The sequence below is a fragment of the Sphaerodactylus townsendi genome, linkage group LG10, assembly GCF_021028975.2.
Source record: "Sphaerodactylus townsendi isolate TG3544 linkage group LG10, MPM_Stown_v2.3, whole genome shotgun sequence".
Taxonomy (NCBI): domain Eukaryota; kingdom Metazoa; phylum Chordata; class Lepidosauria; order Squamata; family Sphaerodactylidae; genus Sphaerodactylus; species Sphaerodactylus townsendi.
The window spans coordinates 69,874,181-69,891,736 of record NC_059434.1 but is presented as its reverse complement, the minus strand read 5'-3'; the positions used below and the strand labels follow the sequence as shown (position 1 = coordinate 69,891,736).

General features: G+C 43.1%; 1 pseudogene; it reads right to left on the bottom strand.

Annotated features, from left to right (window-relative positions):
* Positions 1-14,465: 14,465 nt before the first annotated feature.
* Positions 14,466-17,493, bottom strand: LOC125439633 (annotated as a pseudogene).
* Between the last annotated feature and the right edge of the window lie 63 nt (positions 17,494-17,556).

Here is a 17,556-nt window from a genome sequence, read left to right as displayed (position 1 = left end):
AGCACTGGTTTATTTATTACATTTGTACCTGTGCCTGTACCTGTGCCTGTTCTAATGCCCTGACCTGGATGGCCCAGGATAGATTGATCTAATCAGTACTTAGAAGCTAAGCTGGGCAGACCTGGTTAGTATTTGGATGGGAGATCACTAAGAGAGTCCAGGGTTGCTATGTGGAGACAGGAAACAGTAACCATCTGTTATTGTTTATGTATTTATTTATTCATTCATTCATTCATTCATTCAGATTTAATATGCTGCCTTTCCCCTTTTGGGCTTGAGGCAGTTTACAATGTTTCATATATCAATGAAAGCATTTAAAATACCACAAATAATGTACAGTTATGATTAGAGAACTGAACAAATCCACTGAGAGTTAGCAGTGGACTTGATGGAAGAGGGGGAGGTCAAACAATACCATAGCTGCCTCAACCATATTCCTGGTGGAACATTTTTGTCTTACAGGCTCTGTGAAATTGCATAAGATCCCACAGGGTCCTGGTATCATTAGAATGAGCCTTTTACCAGACTGGAGCGTCCCTGGTCCTGGTTGAAGCCAGTCAGACTTCCTCTGTGACAGGGAACTGAAGGGCAACAGATATATTTCTATATTATACTGTTAGCAGAGAATCGAGCAGAATGTAGCTTTGTGCACCTCTTTATGATAGGAACAGTGATCTAGCTAAAGACCAGCCTTTTTACCTCAAAAATCATTAAACATAAGAGAGCCTGGATCATTGTGGCTGGATTGGATTGGAAAAGATAGGGTGCCAAGTCTTTCATCTGGCGCAGGTGGAAAAAATACTGCACAAGCTCCATGTGCAAGTTGGACCTCCACAGTTAAGAAGGTGTCCAGCAGCACACTCAAATTTTTGATGGTTTGTACAGCTATCAGCTGGGTACCATCTAGGGATAGCACCTGACGTTCCCCATCCAACCCGTGCTGGTCCAACCACATGACCTCCATCATTAGATTTAGCTTCAGTCGACTCCCTTTCACCCATCCCACCACAGCCTCCAAACTACTAGCCAGAACTTCTGGGGCAGCTCTCAGATGACCCTCCGTCAACAGATGCAGCTGGGTGTCCTCACTGTACTTATGACAATCCAGTTCAAACCGCTGAATAAGCCTCAATATTAAATAGTATTGGCAAGAGAATCTACACCGATGGATGTTAGGCAGAGGTTATCTCACCAATTGCTACCCTGTGTCCTTGGCTCTGGAAAAATGAGCACACCACTGCAAGGCTGTTCCTTAAAGTCTTATGAATGTCTCTTGCCTTGAAGACCCTACTGGGTTACCATAAATCAGCTGTGACTTAACATCTGTTTCCACCACCATCTCACCCTTCTTCCAGGTTGTTTAGAACAACATACAAAGTTCTCCTCTGTATGTTGGAGGTTCTCCTCTGTCCTGTTCATCCTTACACCTGGTGTGTGTGTTTGGTTAGGGTGAAGCAGTACAAAAACACAATTCACCTGATGAACTTCAAGACTCTGTTCTCCCCAGCCCTAATCCAATATATTATATCATACTTTCTTTGTCTGATACCAATGAAAAAAGAAGGGGAAAGAATACACAGAGCCCCCCCCCCAAAAAAAAAACCTGACAGTGCAATCCTAAACAGTGGCTCCTTCCGCACACGCAAAATAATGCATTTTCAAACCACTTTCACAACTGTTTGCAAGTGGATTTTGCTATTCCGCACAGCTTCAAAGAGCACTGGAAGCAGTTTGAAAGTGCATTATTCTGCATGTGCGGAATGAGCCACAGTTAGATCCCCTCTAAATGCACTAATTGTGAAATTCAGTTTATGCAATGCATTATCTTGTTTCTATTTCTATTGTTCTTTAATTTGTGTAATCCAGTAACACTCCATTGTTTATTTTAAAACAATAATACAATATTGTACGTTTTACAATTAACGTCTTTTACAACTCTGTTAATCTGCCTTGAGTCTCAACAAGAAAGGCAGAAGACAAATGAAGTAAATAAAATGAAAATAAAATGTATGTCTTTTGCCTGTCCCTCTTGTTTTGTGTGGATGTTCTTAAGTGATGTGAACAATTTTTATAGTCTTGCATTCATTAGATAGTCCTTTGTAATGTATGTTGGTGGACATTAACTTGTGAAAAGCCAGTTTAAAAATGAGGGCATTAAACAGGGTGGAAAATGAATGATTTTATAGTCCAGCAAAGGATTGAAGTCAAAACTTCACAAGCGTACCGTTGCGTGTATCTTTCACTTGACCTTTTCTGCAATGAATAAATACATAACCAACACAAGTCTTGGAACTTGCAATCTTGAGCACAGTGACCAATTCGAAACCCATCTCTTCTTCACTATGAGTTTACAACCCACCAAAGGGGGAATTGGCTGGAAAAAAAACAGGGTAGGCCCTTCCCCCTCCCGCCCTCTGCTACTTGGTTCAAGATGGGAGTTTTCTCAGAATGATTTTGATTGCTTCAAAAAAGGGTGACAAATATACATAGCTGTGAGTCACATGTCATTTCAGCCTTAGACAATGCCGACTGAGAGAGAAACCTGCTGAGTTTTACAGCCATATAAAATAAAAGAAGCCTGTGTTAATAGAAAAGGAGTATGACCCAGTATGAAGCATAAAAACAAATGAGCTATTAAAAGAAGCCCCCCCCCCCTTCATGGTGGAGGGCATTAGGAAATTAATTCACAGCTATAAAATCTCAGAGTAATTCTATAATACACTGTATGATGAGGTCCTTGTAAAAGGAGGATTCTTTGATCAGCAATGTCAACCAAATCTTGCAGTGTCTGTCTATGCACCCTACATCATTTATCAATATGGTTTCAATGTGCCTCCTTTTCTGTTGTTCATGTTCAATAGGCAGAGACTAGCAGCACCATTTCAATCACAGTTTCACTCTTCTAAGTTCATTGAAGTAGGGTTCAAACTTAAAATGGCATACTTCTGCTTGGAATCATTCCGTAAGTATCCTATTGCTGGATGACATTTCCTCTCGCCTGTTCAGGAAGAGTCCTGGCAATGACATATTTCTCCCTTCAGCTTGACCACCCAAAAAACAACCTATTCTCCTTAACCCATATTATTCCTGTCACTGGGCTAAACTAGACACCAAGTAGCAGACCTGGGTCTGTGAATGAGAATGAGCACAAACAGCTGGGAAAGTTAAGGGGGACATTTATAGAGAAATTTGCAGTATCCTCCTCACCCCGCTCCAGCCCCCCTTTTTTGGTATGTTTCTTCTGCAATACACCAAACACAAGTCCATTCTGCACAAAGGCTTTAAAATGTCCCAGCTGTTCAAAATAAAACATTTTGGATTATACTTTCCTTTTTTTTTAAATACGCATGCATAGATTTGAAGACATGAAAGCTAGAGTATTCGAAGCCATGCTGTTTTTCTGCCTCTCTGATTGGATCTTACGTCTGCTTGCACTCTAATTGGACGTGAGTGTGGCTGGCGTTCTCCAATTCAATGAGTCAGTGCACACACAAAGTGGAGGAGAACTTTGAACTCAGCTTCCTGGGTTATTTCTGGGCGCCATTTTCGCTGCTTGTCTGTGCTTTGGTTTTAACACAGATCTGTGCAGCGGCTTGGAAATGGAGCTCAAAGATATGCTTTTCTTGCTCACAGTGCACCTTGCACTAATGCAGAGAATCTGCTCATCTGTATGCAGTTCTTCAAAGGCATGCAGTTCTGGCAAGCAGAAATGCTTCTGGAAGCGAGACCCCCAGAGAGGTACCAGTGGAGAAAACACAGCAGCCATGGATCTTCTGGCTGCCCAAATGCCAAGTGTATCCTCACAGGAGGGCCTGACTGGTGGAAAGAATTCGGTCCCTGTTCAACAAAGCTCAGGGTTCAACTTGGTATGACAGGAGAAACATTACATACTATTCACTTGCTTTGATGCTTTAAGTATTTTTTCTTCTAACCTTGGCTCATCTACAGTATTGGATCAGGCTTGGAGGAAAATGCTAAAACGACACTGCCAATTTGCAGCTAAGACAGAGGAGATGGTAGAATTTCATTCCCCTCAGCCATGCATTCTATTTTCTCTTATATTCTGTATGGAAAATAATTAAAAATCTTAATAAAGCTGCAAGCTTTGCTATTTCTCGAAGGCATTTGATTGTGCACAATTAAAAAAAATAGCTAGTGCTTTAAGTTTTCTTCCCCTTTGTTTATGGGAATTTTCAAATTATTTGAGTCGACAGGAAACATGTACACATTAACAACTGTTGAAGCTGTTTTCTTACTTCTGGTTGAACAAACCTTTGCTATCTGAGTAAACTGGAATATTATCTGACATTTCCTCACTAGTTTTGAATTGTTTTGGATAACCTTCTCAGGTGACACAATTTTCCTTCTAAACTTTCTAATACTGAAAGTTCTTGCACATTGAGCAGCATTAGAATCTACTGGACACTAAAAAAAAAGCCAGTTCTTAAATGTGTGTAAAATAGTCAGTTGAGATTCAGTAGAAGAACCAAATGAGGATGAAAAAAAAGAATTAACATGGGAAGAATTAGGACTCCTCAAACATAATCAGTCTCTAAAATAACTGAAATTTTGCTGGTTTATTCATTCCAGTTGAACATCTACAAATACTTGAGAGTTGGGCAAGGCATCTAGGATATTACAGTAAAAACTTTCTCATCCAACACTTCAAAGGAAACACTTATAAAAGTATTATCACTAACCAAGTCTTTGATCCTAATATCAGTTAATATTTCTGATTAAAGTGACACTATCTGGAAGGAACTTGTTCTTAGAACTGTCAGTTCCTGTTTGTCCCACTTAAAAGCAAATAAGCATGATTTTCTTACTTGATGAGAAAACTACAATTAAAAATACATGGCCAAGAACTCACCAGCTGTGCTGAGAATAATATTGCTGACAAGCCTAGTGATTCTCTTAAAGAATGGCCAATAACTTTGGGAATATTTCTCACAGGAAAATACTTCCTCCAAATCTATAATGGCATTCATTACACTGATACTGCAGTAACCCAAACACTCGTTTTAATAATTTAAAAAGAATCCATTCCTTATGGCCATGGCATAAAAGCATGTTATAAAAGCATAACTGGCTCAAAAAAGAAGTAGGCCGGGCACTAGCCTCCGATACCGAACCTAACAATAGTTGGCTTCAAAACAAAGTTTTTTTCAAAAATTGCGCTTTGCTCCTTGAAATGTTCATCCTGAATTTCACATAGGAGTGGCATCCATGCCATTTCTCAGAAAAGGAAACGCTCCTCCGTGTTTGAAAGGAAAGAAAACTTAGGGCTTTTCAGATTAAGACAGACAATCAATCAACCCATCTACTGCTGGGTTGCTTTCAGAGCTGATCTTATCCATTCCTCCAAATCACTCTTCCAGGCACTCTTTCTTGAAAAAAAAACATCACAGTTATCGTCTGTCCCCAGAGTAATTCTTTTCATGTAATCTGTGACTCAGTGGAAGAAAAAGTCAGAATTTGTATTTATATCAGCTATATAACAGAACCAGCATACACCAGAGAGGTCACAATAAGCTTTCGTTAATCATCGCACCGCAACAGCATAACAAATGGAGTATTCTGACCTGCTGGAAAAGAAATGAAGAATGTGGGGAGGCCATAATATCTTATTTCATGCCCAGCATTGAACAGTAAACACATCATAATGGACCCCATTAGTAGCAATGTTACACTTTGGGACTCATATTCTGCAGTCTCCTGTGTGTGTCTCAAATTTGATTTCCATGTAATTTCCACAGAAATGCTTGTAATTTGGCTTTGCTGAGGTGTAACGTGAGAATGTTGAGTCTGACATTTTGGGAAATGGCAGATGCTACCAATATGTTTCAAGTTACATCCAGAGGAGGGGAAAGGTAACAAATTGCAAAGCTGGAAGGAAAGTCTCCTGCAAAACTGCTGACCGGAGGAAGGTCTGTTGAATATGCTGGGGAGGATTCCGCGCCTTATAAGACTGTGGACCTCATTTATATTCAATTCAAAGTTTGATCTAAGTTACAGATAACAGATGCTGAAAAGGCCATATAGGTAGCCTGTGACGCTTTTTAAAAAACATACCATTAATTTTCACCTTTATTCATTTCTTCTGTATTGTCATACAAGCAAAGGTTTTGTGAAGGGTGAGGTGTTTGTGGCGCCTGCAGCCTTTAATTGGTATGTTAGGGTAACATGAAAATATATTGTAGACTGAATTTGTTGTTGACAGGTTGTATGTCACAAGATAATTAGGCCCAGTCTCTGTCCAACAGTGATAAGGGAGCTGCTTTATGCTCCTTGGGGTCATGAAGAGCAATCCTGAGCAGATCTACTCAGAATCTTAGGCCCTTTCCGCACGGGCCATTAACCGCGCCGCCACTCCGCCCTTTTGCCTCCCGAGCGGCGCGAAGCCGCCGTTTTCCGACCTCACTTCCCCAGTGAGGTTTACAGAAAATGGCGGCTTCGACCCACTGCCATGCGAACGGCAGCGGCTTGAAGGTGCCCTCCCTCCCCCCTGTTAACTGTTGACCTACCGTCGCTGTGGCCGTCCAGCGCATCACCGAAGCCTGGGGACACGCCCCCCGCCCTGCGACATCGGAGCAGTCACGCAGGGCAGGCGTGTCCCCAGGCCTCGGGGACATGCCGGATGGCCGCAGAGACGGTAGGTCGACCAGGCGACGGCACTCCGTGGCACCGTCTTCCCGGTTGTTTCTGGGACCGTTCGTGCAAATGGTCCCAGGGGGGTTGGGTTGGCGTCATGTACGCCGACCCAACCCCAATCGTGGCCATGCGGAAACGGCCTTAGTCAGGGTTATTCAATGGGTCTTACCCCTAGTCTTAGGATCACACTTTAGGTTGTTAGATCCATTAGGTGTGGGTTTTGGAAAAGACAGGCTGCCACAAGTACAAGTTTTGCTTAAGGTAAGGATATTTGATGAGCACTCTGAGGCATTTCTTGGTGGGGTGAAAGTTTCTAAGCCAGTTTCTCAGGGCTGATCATCTAAACCAAGGGTCCTCACACTTTTTGAGCCTGTGTGCATCTTTGTAATCCTGACAGGGTAGTGGGAACAAACAAAATGTCTGTCACAGGAGGTAAAGTCAACCCTGCCTTCAGCTCTGCACCACTGCCAAAGTCCACATGGGCTACCACCGCCTGCCACCTGTAAGCCCATGTGGAGTTTAGAGGCAGCTGGACTTTTGGGTGGTTGGTTTTAATAGATGTGAAAAATTTCAAATTTCTAAAAGGAGCCAGTATGGGGATTGGGCTGTTTTCAGGTTTTTCAAAAATTTCTGGGACTATTAAACCTAAACCTGAAAAAAATACTAGAAACATGGTGCACACCCCTGGTCTGGACAAATGGCTGCATCTTCACCATGAATACAAACTCAGTTTGTCAAACTTGTTTCCTCCCTCTGTTCTCCTTCTTACACCTGCACATGGAGGGTGGTGATTGAAAGACATGAATTCAAACACATGACTCTCCCCCCATTCCCTCCACTCACTTTCACTATTTTAGTTTTAAATGACTCTGAACACAAAACAGGCACTGAGAAATCGTGCCCTCAGCCCCCCCCGGTCTAAAATCCTTGCATCCTCCCGTTCGTGGTGCCTGCATATGCCGCTTTTCTGTCTAAAAGCCAAGTTTTCTCCCTCTATGTTTTTTTTTCCACTGCAAGGAAGGAGGGTACCAATTCTCAGTCCCTGTTCATTGGTGGGGTGGGTCAGAGCAGCAAGGTGGGGGAAATGGCCCTGGTTCTGCTGCCGTGGAGTTTTTCATGGCAGCAGAAGCCACCAGTGCAACAAAAAGGAATTTCAAAAGAATCTCAAATTTGGAGGTTTTTGAAATTCGCTGAGCAAAGCCAATGCTGCAGGGTGGCGCCGGAGCAACATCATGGCAGACACACTGCAGCACCGGGAGCCAGGAAGAACTCCAGACTGCACCGGACTATTCTCCATGCTAACAATGGGCCTTTTTACCGTGAAAAATCAGCCCAGGTCAGGGCAAAAACACCTTGCTGTGGGGTTGTTGTTTTTTTGCACTACAGGAATAGCAAGTCTCTTGCGATACCGGCAAAGAATAGCAGTCACCATGTGCTAAGTACACTTGCCAACTTGCCAGAAGTCAAGCTCCACCCCCCCCCCCAAAAAAACTTTCCTTTTCATCCTTCAATCACACTGTAGCTGTGACATCAGAAGTGACATTATCCTACCCGGTGAAGATGAAAAGATGTGCCCAAGGAAACAGAGCTCAGGATGGAACAAATGAACTTTGTTAGGATTCAACAGCAAGTCAAGTTTGTGTGTGTGTGTGTGGGGGGGGGGTATTTAGCTGCAGGACAACTAGAAAGTGCTGCTCTCATTGTTGCCAAACTCAGTGATTAACTTTTCAGCATGTCTGTAAAAACACTTTACGACCCCGTACAGAAACTAAGGGACATTCCCTCAGAATCATGCTACTGTAATTATTCAACCCCTTCTAAACAGTGTAAAGCATGCTCTGAGCCAATGAGAGAGTGATCCCTCAAAATCTTGCTTGGCCCCTAATATACCTGGCTAATGCAAAATTACTCTTCCAAAGAAGAAGAAGAAGAGTTTGGATTTATATCCCCCCTTTCTCTCCTGCAGGAGACTCAAAGGGGCTTACAATCTCCTTGCCCTTCCCCCCTCACAACAAACACCCTGTGAGGTAGGTGGGGCTGAGAGAGCTCCGAGAAGCTGTGACTAGCCCAAGGTCACCCAGCTGGCATGTGTGGAAGTATACAAGCTAATCTGAATTCCCCAGATAAGCCTCCACAGCTCAGGCGGCAGAGCTGGGAATCAAACCCGGTTTCTCCAGATTAGATACAGGAGCTCTTAACCTCCTACGCCACTGCTGCTGCGTTCCATCACAAAAACCTGACTCAAAGGGCCTGGCTAGCAATGAGCAGCCATACATATTACAGCTTCTTGATCTTGGCCCGTATTAACCTGTATTTTCTTTCTGAAGAAGGTCATACCAAAATAATCTCCACTCCAAGGAGAGCAGTAAATAGGCTTGGCTTTAAGAGCCCCTTGCATGGAATAGAAAGCTGCAGTACTGTAGTCAAAGCTCTGCTCACGACCTTGGTTTGATCCCAGTGGAAGTCTGGTTCAAATAACGGGCTCAAGGTTGACTCAGCCTTCCATCCTTCCAGGGTCAGTAAGTACCCAGCTTGCAGGGGGTAAAGTGTTGACGACTGAGGAAGGCAATGGCAAACCACCCTATAAACATAGTCTGCCTAGCAAAAGTTGGGATGTGATGTCACAATACAGAAATGACCCAGTGCTTGTACATGGAACTATCTTTACCTTTACCTTACTAGCTTAATTCTACCAACAGCTGATTCCTTTTTCAAAAGAATTCAGATTAACTCCCAGATCATGACACAAAGCAATGATGATCAGAACTTTCCTTTCATTATAGGATTCGTTTAACCACATTATGATGAAACTATATAAAAATCTAACTTCTCCCCACAATGATATCCATTATAATAATTTATAAGTAGAGTCACGAGCAGCAAAGCATTGCTGCATCTCAAAAGCACTTTAGTCTTTTGTGAAAACAGGCTATAATGTGTTCAAAAGGCAAGTGACATTGGCAGCCATGTGCCCAAAAATGTACGTTTATGAGTTGTACAGTAAAGGCTGGCGAAGCATCAATTTCTGAGTGTGAGCTATGAGTTATTCAGAACAGCAGGGAACACGGCCCATTTTACCTTGAAGCTCCTGAAATGCTGAGCAGTTGGCAGGCATTATGGCGCGGCTCACATGAACTACAGCCAGTTTGTCAGTCAAAGACTGAACAAACTAGTGCTGTAATTCATGCCATTTTATGATGCTTCATGGTGGAACACTCGGTCATTACAACATTTACAGTGCAATGAAATAGATCATCAAGTGTTGTAAATTGTGGGAAACAAAAGACATGCCTATTTGGGAGGAAGACCTTTAGATCCAGTTGATGGTTTGAATGGCATCTTGAAGTTGGAACTGAATCCATATTTTTAAAATCCATCTAGTTATGTGACAAAAAAATGAAGCATACTCTTAAATCAATTTCCTATCAATTTTTGGCATGTAGAATTTTTGTCATAATCCTGTTTTTTTCATACTGTCTACAATCTTAACAAGCAAAATGCACAGGCTTCTTTCCCATTAGCCCATCTTTGGTTCATCATCATTTTTCTGAAGTTTCAAGTTTCTTTTTGTTCACTGCTGCCAAGTACCATTCAAGAACCATTAGTTTGCCAAGGATGGCTCCAGTCCCAAAGACTCTACTAGGCAGGCAGGTACCAGTTCATCCTAGTATCTTGTATCTTTAAGGGGTAGTCACGTTGGTCTGCAGTAGAACAGTTAGATTTAAATCTACTAGACATGAACCTAACTATTGTATTTTTGAGTTATGTTAATCACTTGGATCTCTTGGACATTTTAGTCAGTAGATGAAAGGACTTCTATCCATGGACAGGTAACCTCTCCCTTCTGTAGCCTGAAATACTGCTTCAGGTGTAGATGAATGGTCCCCAGGGAAAGCTTGAGGGAGTGGAAGTCTACCATGAAAGGAATCAGCAAAAATCACCCCCTCTTGCAGCTGTAAAATTTTAAGACCAACCCAATGAATTGTTGTGGAAGCAGGAATAGAGGGAAGAGAACAGGCTGAGGGAACATCCCCCCATATTGATATCCTCCCAACATCTTTATATTCCCCCACATATTTGCATCCCGACTTTGGCTCTTCCAAGCGCTATCAAGGCAGCTAACAATTTAACACATATGCAATAAAATCATATTACAAAACCATTAAAACAAACCTCCCCCAACATAAATCATGAAAATGATTTTAAAACTGAGTTAAAGTACATCCAAAACATAAAAACACCAATTAGAACACTAGTTAGAAAGGAGAAATCATTGACAGAATGCCAAATGAAACAACAAAAATTCTTCTCCCACTTGAAGAAGAATGTAACAGAAGGCAACAGGTAAATCTCCCTGGGGACGGAGTTCCAGAGCTTTGGCGCCCCTACTGAGAAAGCCCTCTCCCATGTTGCCACCTGCCTAATCTCAGAAGGCAAATCAGGGCCTTCAAAGATGACTTAGTGCAGCAGTTCTCAACCTTCCTAATGCCACGACCCTTTAATACAGTTCCTCGTGTTGTGGTGACCCCCCAACCCTAACATTTATCTGTTTTACAGATGGAGAACACTGATGCAGAGAGTCTTAGGCGACCCCTGTGAAAGGGTTGTTCGACCCCCAAAGGGGTCCCGACCCACAGGTTGAGAACCACTGACTTAGTGTTTGAGTATGTTCAAAAGGGAGCAGGCTGTCTTGCAGGTGTGTTGGTCCCAGATCATACAGGGCTTTGAAAAACAAAACCAGCAACTTGAATTGTGCTGAGAAAAATTTGGGAGCCAGTGTAGGTGGGCCAAAAGTGCAGTGGAAAGGTTTCTACAACCCTGCATTGGTAAGGTTATACTCTGGCTGCAACATGCTCTACCAATGGAAGGTTCCAAATACTTCTCAAGGGCAGCCCCACATACAGCATAATGCAGTTATCTAATCTAGAGGTCACCAGGACATGCACCACATAGAGCAGGGATGGCGAACCTTTTTGAGACCGAATGCCCAAACTGCAACCCAAAACCTGCTTATTTATCGCAAAGTGCTAACACGGCAATTTAACCTGAATACTGAGGTTCCAGTTTAGGAAAAACGGTTGGCTCCGAGGCGTGCGTTACTCAGGAGTAAGCTTGGTGGTAGTCGGTGGCTTTGCTTTGAAGCAACTGTGCAACTCTTCCAACGGGTGAATCACGACCCTAGGAGGATTTACTCAGAAGCAAGCCCCATTGTCAGCAACCGAGCTTACTCCCAGGTAAAAGATTGCGCTTTAGTTCGCATGAAAATCAGTGGGGTTTAACAGCGCTTAACAGGGTTACCTACACTGCTTCCCCAAAACTAGGTCTTAGGTTTAATGCTAATAATCGAGCCCAGCAGCCAAGGCCAGCCTAGATGTGTGGGGGGGCACTCTGTTTGCGTGTGCCTACAGAGAGGGCTCTGAGTGCCACCTCTGGCACCCGTGCCACAGGTTCACCACCACTGACATAGAGGGTATGCCCTAGAAAGGCAGCAGCTGGCTAATCAACAGAAGCTGGTAAAAGGCACACCTGGCCACAGCTGCCACTCGCTTATTCGACACTAGGCCTGGCTCTAAGAGCACCCCTGATACAGACCTGTTCTTCAAGAGGAGAGCAGTCCCACCCAAAATGGCTTTCACTTTAAATCATGACCAGAGACATAGTCAGCTTTAAAAGAAGACTGGACAGATTCCTGGAGGATAGGTCTATGAGTGGCTACTGATTATGATGACTAAAGGGAATCCTCACATTCAGAGGCAGATAATCTCTAAATGCGAGGGCTAGGAGGCAACATCAGGGGAAGGTCTTGGTATGCCCTGTTGGGCCTCCAGAGGAACTGTGAAACAGGATGCTGGAATAGATGGACTATTCTGATCCAGCAGTGTTCTTCTTAGTTTTTGTTTCATTATTTCAAATTCATCTTTACTGCAAATCTACAAATATTGGGATAGGTTTGAGTTGAAAATGGGGCAGACACATTTTCTAAACAGTTTCATCAGCTGTGAAAAGAACAACTCTAGCCAGCCCTGGCTGGGGTGGGGTTTGCTCCCCCCTTCCCTACTATTGCCTGGGCTGAAGAAAGACATACAATCTGAAATAGTAGCCATGTTGACTTTGCCTTTTGAGTCCTAAGCTCAACCCTGCCCTTGGGAATAATTGAATTCTACCTCTTGATTCCACCTGACCCACTCTTCAGTAAATGGGCGCTGGGCCAGGCTCTACGCCACTTGTATTCCTATTTCTTTGTTAAATATTGTTCGCTGCTTTTAACGTTTTAATTCTGTGTTGTTGCTTTTACCTGCTGTACACCGCCCAGAGCCCTTCGGGGATGGGGCGGTATAAAAGCCTCATAAAATAAAATAAAATAAATAAATAACCTGATTGAGAGTCACCACTAAGATTTATGCCTTCTAAGAGTTTGCAACCCTAAAGAGGGCATGACCATTCTACCAATTAAAGTCTGCTGAAATGGTGAAAATCTCCAGGTCGAAGTCCAACATGCTTGGAAAAATTGAGAAGCCTTAATGAAGAGTTCTAATGGCCTGCTCTGTTCCAGAAACCTTCTACAACACACTTGATAGACCTGAGAACAAATGTCAATGACGCATGTCAATCCATTCTGTCAATTTGATTGAGTTTTTTTACTGGAATACCAAATGTGCAATTCTTTTTAACCTTCTCACGAAGAAATGACAAATGGTTTTGTCTCATTTCATTATGGAAGTGCTTACTTATATTGTGGGGCCGGGGGGTGGGGTCCAGTAGAAAACATATATCAATTTAAATCATAATTGCAAATGGAATATTTATTGTGAATACCCCAAAATCTGAAGTCAGGTTTTTCTGAAAAAGTTGATTTTATACTGGAAATTTAGACAGACTGTTAAATTTGTTTACATGCAAGGATCCTTCCTTCTACTTAAATTGTAGTAAAACCAATCCAATGCAGGAAGTTTGACTGAATTGTACCTTTTTTGGTATATTATTAACACACTTCAGAGAATATGGGAACCTAAGCAATGCATTATCTTTTTAGAAACACGGTTTGATGCTTTTCCCCCCCTGTCTGTGTTCTGAACAGCTTCCACCAGCATATTTCCTAACAATCCTTAAAGAGTGTTTTGTCCAAGGACAGCTGATAATAGAAAATGAATAAAGTGTTTTTAAAATAATGGAATTGTCTTCATGTGGTTGGTCGGCAAGATGAAAAGTGGAAAAGAAAGCTATTAACATCAGAGTCTGAAGGTAAAAACAGAATTTAGAATGTATTTATTTTATTTCTTGGATTTGGTATACCACCCCATCCCCTCTGTATAGACATATACCTGTAGAGGAGGTATGTGTCTCCTCACCAACATGCTAAAGGCATGTGATAGTGTTATGGATATGGAGGAGAATGAGGAGGAGAATGTAGGATCACCAGCTCCAGGTTGGGAAATACCTGGAGATTTTGGATGTTGAGCCTGAGAAGATTATGGTTTAATGAGGGGAGAGACTTTAGTGAGGTACAATAGAGATCATTTGCAATCACAGGAGATCCCCAGCCTCAATCTACAGGTTGCCAACCATATGATGATGGCATCTGCTTTGCATGAAGAAAGTCCCATGTTCAATCTTCAGTTAAAAATAGATTATCCAGTAGGCGATGTGGAAGACCTTTACCAAAGATCCAGAAGAGCTGCTGCCAGCAATGACTTCATTGTCCACCTTTATCAAAGGAAAAAATGACTCAAGGTGACTTATATAAGGTAGCAACATTTTTATTAAAAAATAGTGGCTGACCCAAGACATCCCAGTGAGCTTTGCGGGTAGAGGTGTGGCCCTTCCTGCTCAGTAACCTAGTTCGCAGAATAATACGCCAGACAAGACATGTAGTGTGGGTAAGAAAACTGGCCATAGCCAAATAATTTATTAACAGAAAGCACAGGAACGCAAATTGGTGCAGCATGGGAGGTGATCCAAGCATCTGGGCCACCCGAGTGCTGTCCCCCAGAAGATAACCAGTTCCTCCAGCCCGCCTGCTAGAGGAATGTAACCAAGCGGAAGATTGGAGTGAGACATTCCAGACTGGCGAAGTGCCCATGACTGGATCCCCCTCTCCATCCCCGCTAGGGGGGCAAGCTCCTTAGCCCCCTGTGGGGCGTTCCATGGGCTTGCTCCACCCCTGCCTCTTAAGGAGGTGTAATAAACAGGGGAGCTCCCACAGCTCCCCTTGCCAGCAGATCACCCCCCAAGCGCAACTCGCAAACGGCTATGACAATAAGAATAGCATTTAAACATTTCCAAAAATGCAGGGATTGGGTGGGTGGGAAAATCCCTCGATGTCTGGAAGCAGAGTGGGCTCAGGACCACAAGGGAGGGCCTTTTATAGGCTCTGTCTCTGGCCCACTCTGATGATGTGCTCCCGCACATCGCAAGAGCACGTCTCCAATTAAGTTAGGCCCTCTGCACATGCGCGGATCAGCCACACATGCGCAGAACGGGTCCCGAAGCCCTCGCCGGGCCCCTCTTCCCTCCCGCAATGGCGGCTGTGTCTCAGGTACGGCTGCGCTTTATGGCAGAGTGGGGCTTTGAAGCTGTACAGGCCCTGTTTCAACACTCCAGCCATCACACCATGCTGCATTTTGTCTTCTGTCACACAGTTGATAAAGTTGCATGGAACTCTTTTTGTTTGTATGCATGCTGGATATTGACAGCAGCCACACTTTTTCTATGATTTCAGTATAACGAGCTAAAATCCAGCATGCCCATACTTGAGAGTCGCATTGAATGCAATGGTATTTCTTTCCGGGTAGACAATCAGACTGCACTAAGCAGGCAAGAAGGAAACAGTAGAAAATTCTTATCTGCAAGTTACAATAAGGAAATAAACTTATAATTGGCAGTTTCCAACTTTGAGGCCAGTAAACTCCCTGATGACACACAAAGTAGTCAGCAAAACTGGAAAATGTTAATTATTTTCATGTCCTCATTAATTCCAATAATTAACTTAAAATGAGAAAGTGGCATCATGATATCAACAATGCTTTCTTTTCAACTCTGTTTTCTATCTTCCTTCAGTCGGTCCAGAAGACTCTGGGAATTTCTAGAATGCCCTTAAGAATTGCAAAGTAAATATTGGCAGGATGGAAAAGTAATTATAATGTCTACTCTCTTTTTTGAGCACAGCTTCTAAAGAGAGATCTAAAGGCATTCTATACAGGAAAATTAATGCAGTATTAGGACACCAGGGCTGAAATCCTTAATTGATTAATTGCTACAATATGCAATTAACTCATTAATTGCAGGTTGAAAAGTAGGATTTTAATTAGACTGGTCATTTGTGGTATGGATAATGGAGGTATTGTACAGAAATTATTTTTTTTCAAGTGGTGTGGATCAGTTTATTTCTAAAGCATGAGATAGGCAACAACTGGGGTGCTGTGTGGTTTCCGGGCTGTATGGCCATGTTCTAGCAGCATTCTCTCCTGATGTTTCGCCTGCATCTGTGGCTGGCATCTTCAGAGGATCTGACAACTGTTTCTCTGATGGAAAGAAGTGGTCGCAATAGTGAAGGCAATTGAAGATTTACAGTAACAGCTGAATAAGGGTTCCAAAGGACTGGAACACCCAGAAAAGGCCAGCTTGGAGACCAGAATTCCTCCTGCCCTCTTGCACAGTTTGCTTTCTTCAGAAGAACCTGTGAGGTGGTAAGCGATGGACATACACAACCATCTGCTCTAGTTTTGATGGACAGGAACCAATGGGATAAAAAAAGACACCAATAGTCCCAAGCCCCTTCCCCTCCCAATCTTTGAAATACAATACTCATTAAGGCAGGACATTGTGTGAGAGACGGTGCATCCAGAAAAGTCAACCCTTCTTTTAAAAAAACCAAGTGTAAGCAGATCTGGGGCCCTTCTTCCCAGCTTTCACCAACTAGTAAGCAGTGGATTTTCATAGCTCAGTTCATCTGAATGACCAGATGCATGCAGAAAAAGTTCTGACACCATGTGTGTTGTTCCAAGTGACTTTTCTACCAGTTATATTTATGGCCAAGTGGAGCATAACCCTGCCCAAACATCTATTCCACCCCATGCTGTAACAGGTGCTGGTATCAATTACCTAATGTTGACAGATGCCAATGCCATCTAAATGACAGAAGGGAACTCCCTTCACTTCAGTATCTTCTTGGTGGAAAGAAACTGGAGGCTGCACAAAAGTGACAAGACTTCCTCTTTCTGCTCTTTACTGGCAACTTAACAACTGCTGAATGTAACAAGAAGTGCCAAGCAGCACAGGGCCTGTAGCTTGTATGGTGAAAAGTGTCCAGCGTAGAGCTTCCTTCAATATTTATTTGGCTCCACAGCACTGCATATCATATATGTGCCATAGAGGGTGGCTTTGACATTCAAGCAACCAATTAAGTCCCAAGGATTGGTCATGTGAATGTCAAAAGCCGGAGCTTGTGGAATAATGACAGCTGGTAGCTTGCAGTCTTGACTGTGCACCAGACCTGACCTTTGGTTAACACTAGCAACACAGTTCCTTCCTCTAGCATTTGGAAGAACTATTCTGTCTCCACAATGGTGCCATCTTCATCTGTGTCAACTGATATGGTGCCCACCAAGAGAAGACCACTGCACTGCATACTTTCTAAAGCAGGTATGTCAGGCTGTTGGCCACAACACCCTTGCACACAGTGTGCTCTCATTTGCTCACTTGGTAAGGCCAGGCACGGTGAATAGGGGTGGTTAGCAGCTGTTGCATCTTGGAGGCACTGGTAGAGATACACTTAGAGAGAGCCCTGGGGGAAAGGTCTGCTTGGCATAGTCCATCTTTCCCAGAGTAGCTTTGAGCAGACTTTCATTTCTTTGCTTGGACTCTTCCAGTCTAAGATTTGGCAAATGAGATGGAACTGCAACATCA